This window comes from Staurois parvus, unplaced genomic scaffold (assembly GCF_062004578.1).
Source record: "Staurois parvus isolate SC_StPar_1 unplaced genomic scaffold, SC_StPar_1.0 ptg002115l, whole genome shotgun sequence".
In the NCBI taxonomy this organism is placed as follows: domain Eukaryota; kingdom Metazoa; phylum Chordata; class Amphibia; order Anura; family Ranidae; genus Staurois; species Staurois parvus.
In genome coordinates, this window is record NW_028319911.1 from 3,813 (window position 1) to 15,646 (window position 11,834).

The following is an 11,834-nucleotide window of genomic DNA, read 5'->3' on the forward strand; positions in this document are numbered from 1 at the left end:
TGTCTAATCAATCCTCAGACTTGTCTGCATAATAATCTACCCGCGGGTGGAATGTCACTTGTGCAGATGAAAAGTTATAGGCCAAATATGAGTTATGGGAGATTTTTGCTCTAGTTGAGGCATCCACCCATCTCTCCACACCCTAAGCGGAGATTGGTCCTTGACTGCAAAGCCACCCCCTGCTGGGGACCACAAAACAGGCTGTCAGGCCTAAGAGTAGGAAGTTGAAGATGTCTCCCATTTTAACATCAGTACCACCTGGGGAGACCTGTGCCCTTTCGCTCTGAAACTTGGATCTGCTAACCCAGGACTTTGGCAAGTAACTTAACCCTTTCACCTCTCTCTGATATCTCTTTGCTGTGCTGTTGGTCTCTGTATGTTTAAAAATGTTATCTGGTTATCGGGGGAGGGGGGAGGGGATGTATTCGGTGCGTACTTACCGCATGTTTTACAGAATAATTCATGATGATGTAATCTTTCCCCATTGGCAGCCAGGAGCGCAGAGTGATGACATCACGGTTCTTCAGCGGCTTCGGACATTTCCCTGCAGAAAAGAGACGGGGGGGGGGGGTCATATCGGTGTGCAAATAAACTCATGATATGAAATCACAATGCTGGTCCAAGGACCTCCGGCCCCTCCCCTTCAGTCTAGCACAGTTGTACTGGCCCCTCCCCTTTATTCTTGAACAGTTTTACTGGCCCCTCCCCTTTATTCTTGAACAGGTGTACTGACCCCTCCCTTTTATTCTTGAACAGGTGTGCCAGGTCCTTCCCTTCATTCTTGCACAGGTGTACCGGCTCCTCCCCTTCAGTCTTGCACAGGTGTACTGGCTCCTCCTCTTCAGTCTTGCACAGTTGTATTGGCCCCTCCCCTTCAGTCTTGTACAGGTTTACCGGCTTCTCCCCTTCATTCTTGCAGTTGTTCTGGCTCCTCCCCTTCAGTCTTGTACAGTTGTATTGGTCCCTCCCCTTCAGTCTTGCACAGGTTTACCAGCTTCTCCCCTTCAATCTTGCACAGGTGTACTGGCTCCTCCCCTTTATTCTTGCACAGGTGTACCAGCTCCTCCCCTATAGTCTTGCACAGGTGTACCTGCTCCTCCCCTTCAGTCTTGCACAGGTGTACCGGCTCCTCCCCTTCGGTCTTGCACAGGTGTACCGGCTCCTCCCCTTCAGTCTTGCACAAGTGTACCGGCTCCTCCCCTTCAGTCTTGCACAGGTGTACCAGCTCCTCCCCTTCAGTCTTGCACAGGTGTACCAGCTCCTCCCCTTCAGTCTTGCACAGGTGTAGCGGCGCCTCCCCTTCAGTCTTGCACAGGTGTACCTGCTCCTCCCCTTCAGTCTTGCACAGGTGTACCAGCTCCTCCCCTTCAGTCTTGCACAGGTGTACCTGCTCCTCCCCTTCAGTCTTGCACAGGTGTACCTGCTCCTCCCCTTCAGTCTTGCACAGGTGTACCGGCTCCTCCCCTTCAGTCTTGCACAGGTGTACCGGCTCCTCCCCTTCAGTCTTGCACAAGTGTACCGGCTCCTCCCCTTCAGTCTTGCACAGGTGTACCAGCTCCTCCCCTTCAGTCTTGCACAGGTGTACCAGCTCCTCCCCTTCAGTCTTGCACAGGTGTACCTGCTCCTCCCCTTCAGTCTTGCGCAGGTGTACCGGCTCCTCCCCTTCAGTCTTGCACAGGTGTACCGGCTCCTCCCCTTCAGTCTTGCACAGGTGTAGCGGCTCCTCCCCTTCAGTCTTGCACAGGTGTAGCGGCTCCTCTGCTGGACTGAAACGGCTTCCTCTGATTTCACTGTACAATGGGAGCTTCTCACATTAGAAGCTGCAGCAAGTCAGACAGAACTCCGCCTCCTTTCCCGGTTGGAGCATCATCAAGCACTTTCCTCCCCAACCTGACTGTCCCTGGCCCCACCCTTTTTATTCATTGGATTTCAGTTCTTTCAATCATGGAGGCTTACCATCCCCCATGTGGGCGTTATCATGCAAATTCAGCCCTGCCTAGGAACACCCACGCCGACATCCACTTATCACGGTATGTACATATTTGCATAACTCCTCCCACTGCTTGCATCAGGGCTGAGAACTCTTGAGAGGAGCATTAAAGGCAGAGTGCTGTGATATTTTCAGGAAACTACGGACATCACCCTGGCGTCCCCTCCCACTAGCCATGATCTGTCCGCAATTCATAGAGAAGCAGGGAGTCCCAGTGATGACATCAGTATATAATGAAAATGGAAAGGTTCCATTTTAAAATTGAGGGGGGAGGGGGCCAGGCAAGGGAAAACCTAAGAAAATCGAACTTCAGATTATAAATATATAATTTATTTATTTTATTTTTTTGGGGGGGGGGGTGATTGCCCGGCAGCAGGAAGGCTTCACTGACAACAACCTCCTCGATCCCCTACAGTCCGGCTTCCGTCCCCTACACTCCACCGAAACTGCCCTACTCAAACTCTCCAACGACCTGCTAACCGCCAAAGCTAATGGCCACTATTCAGTCCTCCTACTCCTCGACCTCTCCGCGGCCTTCCACACAGTCGACCACCCCCTCCTCCTCAATAAATTACACTCCCTCGGCCTCAGAGACTCCGCTCTCTCCTGGCTCTCATCCTACCTATCCCAACACTCCTTCAGCGTTACCTATAACACCACCACCTCACCCTCTCTGTTGGGGTCCCCCAAGGCTCTGTCCTCGGGGCCCCTTCTCTTCTCCATCTACACCTCCTCCCTCGGCAAATTGATACACTCCCACAGCTTTAAATATCACCTCTACGCCGATGACACGCAAATTTACCTCTCCACCCCCCACCTCACCCCTTCAGTCTCCGCCCGCATCACCCACCTACTGAACGACATATCAGACTGGATGTCACTCCACTTCCTCAAATTGAACCTTTCCAAAACTGAGCTCCTAATTTTCCCCCCAGCCTGTGCCCCCCCCCATCCTCTCCATCACGACCAACAACGCCACCATCAGTCCCACCCCGCAAGCCAAAGTCCTAGGTGTCACTCTAGACTCAAACCTGTCCTTCCAACCCCATTTCCAATCGCTGGCAAACTCATGCAGGCTCCACCTCCGCAACATCTCCAAAATACGTTCGTTCCTCACCCCAGACACTACTAAACTACTCGTACACTCCCTCATTACATCACGGCTGGACTACTGCAACTCCCTCCTCACCGGCCTACCCCAATGCAGGCTATCCCCGCTCCAGTCTATCCTGAACTCAGCGGCCAGACTCATCCTCCTCACCAACCGCTCCACATCCTCCACCCCCCTCTGCCAATCCCTCCACTGGCTTCCACCCCCCTCTGTCATTCCCTCCACTGGCTTCCACCCCCCTCTGTCATTCCCTCCACTGGCTTCCACCCCCCTCTGTCATTCCCTCCACTGGCCTCCACCCCCCTCCGTCATTCCCTCCACTGGCCTCCACCCCCCTCTGTCATTCCCTCCACTGGCCTCCACCCCCCTCTCTCATTCCCTCCACTGGCTCCACCCCCCTCTGTCATTCCCTCCACTAGCTTCCACCCCCCTCTGTCATTCCCTCCACTGGCTTCCACCCCCTCTGTCATTCCCTCCACTGGCCTCCACCCCCCTCTCTCATTCCCTCCACTGGCTCCACCCCCCTCTGTCATTCCCTCCACTAGCTTCCACCCCCCTCTGTCATTCCCTCCACTGGCTTCCACCCCCCTCTGTCATTCCCTCCACTGGCTTCCACCCCCCTCTGTCATTCCCTCCACTGGCTTCCACCCCCCTCTGTCATTCCCTCCACTGGCTCCACCCCCCTCTGTCATTCCCTCCACTGGCTCCCCATTGCCCAACGCATTAAATTCAAACTACTAACACTGACATACAAAGCCATTCACAACGCTGCCCCAAACTACCTCACTGACCTGATACCCAAATACCACCCAATCCGTACTCTCCGCTCCTCACAAGACCTCCTACATTCTAGCTCCCTGGTCTCCTCCTCCCACGCCCAACTGCAGGACTTCTCCAGGACTTCCCCCATCCTCTGGAACTCCCTACCCCAATCCAACAGACTGTCACCTACCCTCCTCACCTTTAGGCGCACCCTGAAAACCCATCTCTTCAGGGAAGCCTACCCCGCCCTCACCTAACAGCTGATCTCCTCTACTCCTCCTACCACTCCATCCCCCACAGCCACTTCCTCCTGCACCACCATCCCCTCCCTCCTAGATTGTAAGCTCCAAGGATCAGGGCCCTCGACCCCCTCGTGTATTGTATTGTTTCTGTCTTGTCTCATGTTCTGTCCCCACTATAATGTACAGCGCTGAGCAAACCTTCTGCCGCCATATAAATCCTGTATAATAATAATATCATCGGCACAAAGCTTACATGCGTAGTATCCAATGTCGGCGTTGACGGTCAGCTTCCCGATGTCGAAGGTCTCGATGACGTTGGTGTCCCACTTCTTGCGATATTCCACGTCATGAAGGACGTCATAGAGGACCTCCGCCGACACGTCTTTACATTCCATCCGACACTGCAGAGATCAGAGAAGGGAGGCGGGTGGTGAGTCTACCGGCACCGGCTGGACACACAGCTCAACAGAAAGGGTTCGAATGAATGGCTAGCCAAAACCTTTGACAGGGGGCCTGACCCCTCTACTCCACCCAAAAAAAAACCAAATCTACAAATCTTATCACACGATAAGACATTTCAGAATTTAAATTCTTAAAAAAATAAATAAAACAGAATTAAAAAGAAATGGAAATGGAAAACACAGCTGCTACAGCAATCAGCTTCAATCCAGAGATTTCCCTCGCAGTACATTTTTATACCACTAGATGTCCACAGTCTGATGGCTGGTGTCATTCAGCCAACCTTCTCTGAGCCCAGGTTGTCCTGGACCTGCCCCCCCCCCCCTCCTCCAGCCTGTGACTGGACAGTGGAAGGAGAAAACAGCTCATCTCTCTGTCACTCTGCTCTCCGCCTATCAGCATTGTTAGAACATGAACTGGTGGGCTTTATGTGCTGCTTCTTCAGCCCTGCTGCACAGGACCCACAAGGGGCTGAGACCAGGATACTTGGCCCGCCTTTGTACCCGATTCACATCAAGGTCCATATACACATAGGCTATGTCTCTGTTGGAAATCACGGGCCCCTTACAACCTACCTTACAGGGCCCCCCCTCCCCCCACTGTTCCTCCAGTCGTTCTCTTTAAGACGTCCCAGCCCCAGCTAGTAAATGGTCAGCGGCTGTCAATCAACCAGAAGGTGTCATTGCCTGCAGCGGGTTGGATGAAAACTCGGGGTGACCCCACACACACAGAGAGCGGAAGCATCGCTGCGGCCATCATAGTGCCCAGACCTTGTGCTGGAGTGGTCTGCATTGAAAAAGTGCCGCAGGTCTGGTTCTTGGTTATTGAAACTTTTTGTGGGGCCCCTGTGGGCAGTAATCTGTGTTTCCTTTATCTCCTGTAGTATGTCCGCAGTCTCTGGTCATCTCCTGTAGTATGTCCGCAGTCTCTGGTCATCTCCTGTACCATGTCCGCAGTCTCTGACCATCTCCTGTACTGTGTCTGCAGTCTCTGACCATCTCCTGTACTATGTCCGCAGTCTCTGACTATCTCCTGTACCATGTCTGCAGTCTCTGACCATCTCCTGTACTATGTCCGCAGTCTCTGACCATCTCCTGTACTATGTCCGCAGTCTCTGACCATCTCCTGTACCATGTCTGCAGTCTCTGGTCATCTCCTGTACTATGTCTGCAGTCTCTGGTCATCTCCTGTACCATGTCTGCAGTCTCTGACCATCTCCTGTACTATGTCCGCAGTCTCTGGTCATCTCCTGTACTATGTCCGCAGTCTCTGACCATCTCCTGTACTATGTCCGCAGTCTCTGACCATCTCCTGTACTATGTCCGCAGTCTCTGACCATCTCCTGTACTATGTCCGCAGTCTCTGGTCATCTCCTGTACTGTCCGCAGTCTCTGACCATCTCCTGTACTATGTCCGCAGTCTCTGACCATCTCCTGTACTATGTCCGCAGTCTCTGACCATCTCCTGTACTATGTCCGCAGTCTCTGGTCATCTCCTGTACTGTCCGCAGTCTCTGACCATCTCCTGTACTATGTCCGCAGTCTCTGACCATCTCCTGTACTATGTCCGCAGTCTCTGACCATCTCCTGTACTATGTCCGCAGTCTCTGGTCATCTCCTGTACTGTCCGCAGTCTCTGACCATCTCCTGTACTATGTCCGCAGTCTCTGACCATCTCCTGTACTATGTCTGCAGTCTCTGGTCATCTCCTGTAGTATGTCCGCAGTCTCTGACCATCTCCTGTACTGTGTCCGCAGTCTCTGACCGTCTCCTGTACTGTGTCTGCAGTCTCTGACCGTCTCCTGTACTATGTCTGCAGTCTCCGGTCATCTCCTGTACTGTGTCCGCAGTCTCTGGTCATCTCCTGTACTATGTCTGCAGTCTCTGACCATCTCCTGTACTATGTCTGCAGTCTCTGACCATCTAATGTACTATGTCTGCAGTCTCTGACCATCTCCTGTACTGTGTCCGCAGTCTCTGGTCATCTCCTGTACTGTGTCCGCAGTCTCTGGTCATCTCCTGTACTGTGTCCGCAGTCTCTGGTCATCTCCTGTACTGTCCGCAGTCTCTGGTCATCTCCTGTACCGTGTCCGCAGTCTCTGACCATCTCCTGTACCATGTCTGCAGTCTCTGACCATCTCCTGTACTATGTCCGCAGTCTCTGGTCATCTCCTGTACTGTCCGCAGTCTCTGGTCATCTCCTGTACTGTGTCCGCAGTCTCTGGTCATCTCCTGTACTGTGTCCGCAGTCTCCGGTCATCTCCTGTACTGTGTCCGCAGTCTCTGGTCATCTCCTGTACTATGTCTGCAGTCTCTGACCATCTCCTGTACTATGTCTGCAGTCTCTGACCGTCTCCTGTAGTATGCCTGCAGTCTCTGACCGTCTCCTGTAGTATGTCTGCAGTCTCTGACCGTCTCCTGTACTATGTCTGCAGTCTCTGACCGTCTCCTGTACTATGTCTGCAGTCTCTGACCGTCTCCTGTGCTATGTCAGCAGTCTCTGACCGTCTCCTGTGCTATGTCAGCAGTCTCTGGTCATCTCCTGTACTATGTCTGCAGTCTCTGACCGTCTCCTGTACTATGTCTGCAGTCTCTGACCGTCTCCTGTACTGTGTCCGCAGTCTCTGACCATCTCCTGTACTGTGTCCGCAGTCTCTGACCGTCTCCTGTACTGTGTCTGCAGTCTCTGACCGTCTCCTGTACTATGTCTGCAGTCTCTGACCGTCTCCTGTACTATGTCTGCAGTCTCCGGTCATCTCCTGTACTGTGTCCGCAGTCTCTGGTCATCTCCTGTACTATGTCTGCAGTCTCTGACCATCTCCTGTACTATGTCTGCAGTCTCTGACCATCTAATGTACTATGTCTGCAGTCTCTGACCATCTCCTGTACTGTGTCTGCAGTCTCTGGTCATCTCCTGTACTGTGTCCGCAGTCTCTGGTCATCTCCTGTACTGTGTCCGCAGTCTCTGGTCATCTCCTGTACTGTGTCCGCAGTCTCTGACCATCTCCTGTACTATGTCCGCAGTCTCTGACCATCTCCTGTACTATGTCCGCAGTCTCTGACCATCTCCTGTACTATGTCCGCAGTCTCTGGTCATCTCCTGTACTATGTCCGCAGTCTCTGGTCATCTCCTGTACTATGTCCGCAGTCTCTGGTCATCTCCTGTACTATGTCTGCAGTCTCTGGTCATCTCCTGTACTATGTCCGCAGTCTCTGACCATCTCCTGTACTATGTCCGCAGTCTCTGGTCATCTCCTGTACTATGTCTGCAGTCTCTGGTCATCTCCTGTAGTATGTCTGCAGTCTCTGACCATCTCCTGTACTATGTCTGCAGTCTCTGACCATCTCCTGTACTATGTCTGCAGTCTCTGACCATCTCCTGTACTATGTCTGCAGTCTCTGACCATCTCCTGTACTATGTCTGCAGTCTCTGACCATCTCCTGTACTGTGTCCGCAGTCTCTGACCATCTCCTGTACTGTGTCTGCAGTCTCTGACCATCTCCTGTACTGTGTCCGCAGTCTCTGACCATCTCCTGTACTATGTCTGCAGTCTCTGGTCATCTCCTGTACTGTGTCTGCAGTCTCTGACCATCTCCTGTACTGTGTACGCAGTCTCTGATCATCTCCTGTACTGTGTCTGCAGTCTCTGATCATCTCCTGTACTATGTCTGCAGTCTCTGACCGTCTCCTGTACTGTGTCTGCAGTCTCTGATCATCTCCTGTACTATGTCTGCAGTCTCTGACCGTCTCCTGTACTATGTCCGCAGTCTCTTTTCATCTCCTGTACTATGTCTGCAGTCTCTGATCATCTCCTGTACTGTGTCTGCAGTCTCTGGTCTTCTCCTGTACTATGTCTGCAGTCTCTGGTCATCTCCTGTACTGTGTCCGCAGTCTCTGACCATCTCCTGTACTATGTCTGCAGTCTCTGACCATCTCCTGTAGTATGTCTGCAGTCTCTGACCATCTCCTGTAGTATGTCTGCAGTCTCTGACCATCTCCTGTAGTATGTCTGCAGTCTCTGACCATCTCCTGTAGTATGTCTGCAGTCTCTGACCATCTCCTGTAGTATGTCTGCAGTCTCTGGTCATCTCCTGTAGTATGTCTGCAGTCTCTGACCATCTCCTGTAGTATGTCTGCAGTCTCTGACCATCTTCTGTACTATGTCTGCAGTCTCTGACCATCTCCTGTAGTATGTCTGCAGTCTCTGACCATCTTCTGTACTATGTCTGCAGTCTCTGACCATCTCCTGTACTTTGTCCTCAGTCTCTGACCATCTCCTGTAGTATGTCTGCAGTCTCTGGTCATCTCCTGTAGTATGTCTGCAGTCTCTGACCATCTCCTGTAGTATGTCTGCAGTCTCTGACCATCTCCTGTAGTATGTCTGCAGTCTCTGACCATCTCCTGTAGTATGTCTGCAGTCTCTGACCATCTCCTGTAGTATGTCTGCAGTCTCTGACCATCTCCTGTAGTATGTCTGCAGTCTCTGACCATCTCCTGTAGTATGTCTGCAGTCTGTGACAACTTTCTAAATGCAATGACATTCCCTGAATATTATATGTAACCTTTTGGTGATTTCAGGGGCTGCAGTTGATGTTGCCCCCCCCCCCCCCCCCCCCACTGCTCTAAAGTCTTTAACCCTTCCAGTACCAATGACACGTCCCATACATATCTTGGCCTTAGAAGGGTGACAACAAGGTCCCAGTCACAGCAGCCATGAACACGTTTCCTTCCCAGCAGGCTCCTGGCTATATAGTAAAGGTGGTCCGGGCAGCTGCAGAGCCACCCAATCACATTTACAGGAGTCACAAGGTGCATATTGAAAAAGAAATTTCTCCACAACGCCTATAGCTACTGAGATGAGTGACGGCTTGTCTCAAGTACTGGTATTGCTCGTTGTTGCAGAGAGCCTTGTGATGCCTCTGCTTAACCCTCCTTACCCCCCCCCCCCCCCCTCTGGATAAAGCCAGAAGTGTCCCAAGCCGGTCAAAGTTTATTTATACATTTTTTTTTCACACAAGATTCACAGCTTTGAGTAAAGATTCACACATTTTCTAACTGAATTCAATGAGAAAACACATGAAAGGAGAATATTGTGTGAAAGCATTAATCAAGAGAAAGGGAAATCATCCCCGGGGCGTGGTGACAACGGTGATATCCTGGATCTCAGAGAAGATCCGGCGTATGTGGATGGGAGGATTACAGGGCCATAACGGGATTATTGCAATGATACGGATCCGGTAATCCCAGATTACACCAGGCTGGATTCAGAGTCTCCATTCAGATGCTCATGTTGTGGAAATAAAGCGGTTCTGAATAACCCCTCCCCCTCCAGAGGATTTACTCCCCCCGTTCCTGACCAGGCCTGTTTTTGCAATACGGCGCCGCGTTACTTTAACTGACCGTTGCGCTGTCGTGCAACGCCGCCCCCAAATGATATTTACGTCCTTTTTTTTCCCACCAATAGAGATTTCTATTCTTTTTGATCCCCTGTGCGGTTTTTATTTATAAACAAAAAAAGACCGACAATTAAAAAAAAAAAACATACCAATATTTTTGCCTTTTTGCTATTAAACATGTCCAATTAAGAAAAAAAAAAAAAAAAAATCAAATTTCATCATAAACTAATAAATTTTGGCCAAAAAAAATCCTGATCTGTGTAAATTAATTGGTTTACGTGAAAGTTACAGCGTCTACAAATGGAGGGATAGATACTGGGGGTTTTTTCTTTTTTTTACTAGTAATGGCGGCGATCAGCGACTTATAGCTGGACTGCGGAGGGCATTCTGACATGGGGGGGGGGGACTGACTAACTGCCACTGACATTTCAATGACAGTAATACAATGATCAATGCTAATAAAAAGTACTGACACTGTACTGTACACTGGGCAGGAAGGGGTTAACATCTGAGGCCATCAAAGGGTTAACTGTGTGCTGTGTGTGTTTTAATAGGGAAACTGTACCAGGAGCTTACACTCTAATTTCCCATCCCCCACAGTCACATCAGTCTCTGTACCAGAGGAGCTTACACTCTAATGTCCCCTCCCCCACAGTCCCATCAGTCTCTGTACCAGAGGAGCTTACACTCTAATGTCCCCTCCCCCACAGTCACATCAGTCTCTACACCAGAGGAGCTTACGCTCTAATGTCCCCTCCCCCACAGTCCCATCAGTCTCTGTACCAGAGGAGCTTACGCTCTAATGTCTCCTCCCCCACAGTCCCATCAGTCTCTGTACTAGAGGAGCTTACACTCTAATTTCCCATCCCTCACAGTCACATCAGTCTCTACACCAGAGGAGCTTACACTCTAATGTCCCCTCCCCCACAGTCACATCAGTCTCTGTACCAGAGGAGCTTACGCTCTAATGTCCCCTCCCCCACAGTCACATCAGTCTCTGTACCAGAGGAGCTTACACTCTAATGTCCCCTCCCCCACAGTCACATCAATCTCTGTACAGAGGAGCTTACACTCTAATGTCCCCTCCCCCACAGTCCCATCAGTCTCTGTACAGAGGAGCTGACACTCTATTTCCTCTACACAGGTAGGACACAAGCAGTGAGGACATCCCGGCCTCCATACAATGTATCTATATTGGGAATGTCTCTTCTCCTGGCCCGCCCATTGATCCTCACATTCCGGCTGCGCAGACCTGCGACCATCTTTATTGACCAGTCCTTTTAGCGCCGGTTACCACGGCGACCCCCATTGTTGTGCGAAGAATGACAAGCCGCGGGCATATTTTTCATGTGAAATCACCTTTTCTGTGGCGGCTCGGTATCCAGGACACGGCTATAGAATCCCGAGTGCTCGCCGTCCGCCCTGAGCAAGGTCTATAGGCTCGGCCTGATGGCCGCCGCCCCCCCCCCCCCCCCGGGGGGAACGGCGTTCACTAATGTACAAGCCGCGTCTGCCTGGACGAGCAGAGCCAATGGCGGTCACAGCGCATCAATCTCAGGGATTTACGGGGCCCTTCAGAAAAAGTGCGAAATGTGAGCCGCAGATAGATATGGCGAGGCACATTCCTGAGGAAACGCCTCCTCCTCCTCCTTCTACAAAGTTACAATGTACAGTCTGATCACTGGGGGAGGGGAGACTGAGGAAATGACTCCTCCTCCTTGTACAGTCTGATCACTGGGGGAGGAGACTGAGGAAATGACCCCTCCTCCTTCTACAAAGTTACAATGTACAGTCTGATCACTGGGGGAGGGGAGACTGAGGAAATGACTCCTCCTCCTTGTACTGTCTGATCACTGGGGGAGGAGACTGAGGAA

General features: G+C 51.5%; 1 long non-coding RNA gene across 2 annotated transcripts; it reads right to left on the reverse strand.

Annotated features, from left to right (window-relative positions):
* Positions 1 to 397: 397 nt before the first annotated feature.
* LOC149432665 (uncharacterized) lies at positions 398 to 11,398 on the reverse strand. Of its 2 annotated transcripts, none has more exons than XR_016308979.1 (3): positions 11,320 to 11,398; positions 4,359 to 4,506; positions 398 to 544 (listed from the first exon to the last, which is right to left on the reverse strand). It is a non-coding gene; the product is annotated as an uncharacterized LOC149432665 (long non-coding RNA). The 2 variants fall into 2 exon arrangements; XR_016308980.1 differs by lacking the exon at positions 11,320 to 11,398 and adding an exon at positions 11,213 to 11,249.
* Positions 11,399 to 11,834: the final 436 nt, after the last annotated feature.